This window comes from Arachis hypogaea, chromosome 5 (genome assembly GCF_003086295.3).
Source record: "Arachis hypogaea cultivar Tifrunner chromosome 5, arahy.Tifrunner.gnm2.J5K5, whole genome shotgun sequence".
Lineage (NCBI taxonomy): Eukaryota > Viridiplantae > Streptophyta > Magnoliopsida > Fabales > Fabaceae > Arachis > Arachis hypogaea.
Genome location: NC_092040.1, coordinates 84,091,963 through 84,094,283, shown reverse-complemented (window position 1 = coordinate 84,094,283; position 2,321 = coordinate 84,091,963). Strand labels below are relative to the sequence as shown.

Genomic DNA, 2,321 nt, shown 5'->3' with positions numbered 1-2,321 from the left:
AGTTTCTGCCGTTTACTTTTGTGAGCATTACCCCAATTCCCCATTTAAGATTCTGCACTTTAATTTCTGCTATTTAATTTCTAGTCATTTAAATTTCTGCATCTCAATCTCAATTCTGTTTAGCTCAACTAGCATATTCTTCTAACTAAAGTTGCTTGACCAATCAATCCTTGTGGGATTCGACCTCACTCTATAGTGAGTTTTACTTGACGATAATTCGGTATACTTGCCGAAGGGAGATTTGTTGAGAGACAAGTTTCCATGCATCAAGTTTATGCCGCTGTTGCCGGGAATTGATTTTGAATCAACAATGATTAAGCTAGAAGATCACTAGATTGAGCATTTTTTTATTATTTTTTGTTATTCTTTTCTGTATTCAGTAATTTACCTTAGTTTGTTTTTAATTTCCTCCTCATTTCCTTTACCCCCTTTATTTTCTGTTCTCTTTTTCTTAGTTTATCATAATTCAGCTCACTAACCCACTAACTGTTTGATAAATTTCGTCACTCACACTAACAATCATTCTAACCAAAATAGTCTTCACTATATCTCCTGTTGTGCATTCTGTTTGTTGTATGACAGGGAGAAGAGAAGGAATCTCAATATCCTTTGATTCAGAACCTGAGAGAACCCTTTGGAGACGAAAAAGGGAGGAAAGAGGAAAAAGAATTATTGGTACTGAGGAAGAGGAAGAGTATTTTCAACCCAACATGGAAGAGAATTTGGAGAACAATCATGAAGAAGAAGCTCATAATCATGCCAGAGAAGGCCATGCAAATCGGACTGGGCACGAAAGGAGGGTCTTAGGATCCTATATCAATCCTAATCCAGGAAACTGTGGAAGCAGCATTCAGAAACCCACCATACATGCCAACAATTTCGAGCTAAAACCTCAGCTCATCACTTTGGTGCAAAATAATTGCTCATTTGGAGGAGGTGCTCAAGAAGACCCTAACCAACACTTGACCACCTTCTTGAAGATTTGTGACACGGTGAAGTCCAATGGAGTCCACCCTGATGTCTATAGGTTGCTCTTGTTCCCCTTCTCACTCAGGGACAAGGAAACAAAGTGGCTTGAATCTTTCCCGAAAGAAAGCCTAACAAATTGGGAGGAGGTAGTGATCAAGTTTTTAGCAAGATTTTATCCTCTTCAAAGGATTAATAGGCTAAGAACTGAGGTGCAGACTTTCAGGCAACAAGATGGTGAGACACTTTATGAAGCATGGGAGAGATTCAAAGATTTGACAAGGAGATGTCCACCAGAGATGTTTAATGAGTGGGTTCAACTTCACATCTTCTATGAAGGTCTTTCCTATGAGTCAAAGAAGGCTGTAGATCATTCATCAGGAGGTTCTTTAAACAAGAAGAAAACCGTTGAAGAAGCCATAGATGTCATTGAAACAGTTGCTGAGAATGACTACTTCTATGCCTTTGAAAGAAGTAACACTAGAGGAGTGATGGAGCTAAACCACATGGATGCACTGTTAGCCCAAAACAAGATGATCACCAAGCAGCTAGCAGATCTTACCAAGAAGGTGGAAGAGAACCAAGTGGCAGCAGCCATCACCTCATCACCAACTCATGAAGGAATAAACATCGGAGAAGAAAGTGACTGGGAGCAAGCCAACTATGTGGAAAATTCACCTAGACAAGTCCATGATCCATACTCTAAAACCTACAATTCTGGATGGCGAAATCACCCCAACTTTGGATGGGGAAACCAACAAGACCAAGGACAAGATTAGAGACGTTCCAACTTCAATTTCCACAACAATGCCACTCATCAAAACACTTCACAGAGATATTACCAACATCCATCTAACCAACCTTCTCAACCACCTAATCTCAACCCACCAGCATCCACAGATGATAGGCTTTCGAAGATTGAGGCTCTACTTGAAAACATATGCAGAGAAGTCTAAGACAACAAAGTGTTTAAGGAAGAAGTGCGAGCCAACATCAAGAACCAAGGAGAAAACATCAAGAGATTGGAGTCCCAAGTAGGTTATCTATCTCAACAAATCCCCAAACCCACTAATGGATTCCCCAGTGATACAGAGAAGAATCCAAGAGGAGAACCAAAGAAATTGAGATGGAAAGAATGCAAAATGATAACCACAAGTGATGTGGGGAGTATGAATGGAGTAGAACACCTCCAAAATAACCAAAGGGAAAGTCAAGAGGAAGGAAGCTATGCAACTCCCCTCACATCCAAGGAAGAGCTAAAGAAGAAGGAGGTATTGAACCCATATGCACCTTTTCCCCACAGGCTTAAAGGTGGTATAACAGGGAGAATGTACTCAAGATTTCTTGATATGTTT

At 40.2% G+C, this 2,321-nt stretch overlaps 1 non-coding gene across 1 annotated transcript; it reads right to left on the bottom strand.

The window, feature by feature from the left end:
- Positions 1–1,163: 1,163 nt before the first annotated feature.
- LOC112804258 (small nucleolar RNA R71) lies at positions 1,164–1,271 on the bottom strand. Its single transcript, XR_003202874.1, has one exon. It is a non-coding gene; the product is annotated as a small nucleolar RNA R71 (small nucleolar RNA).
- Between the last annotated feature and the right edge of the window lie 1,050 nt (positions 1,272–2,321).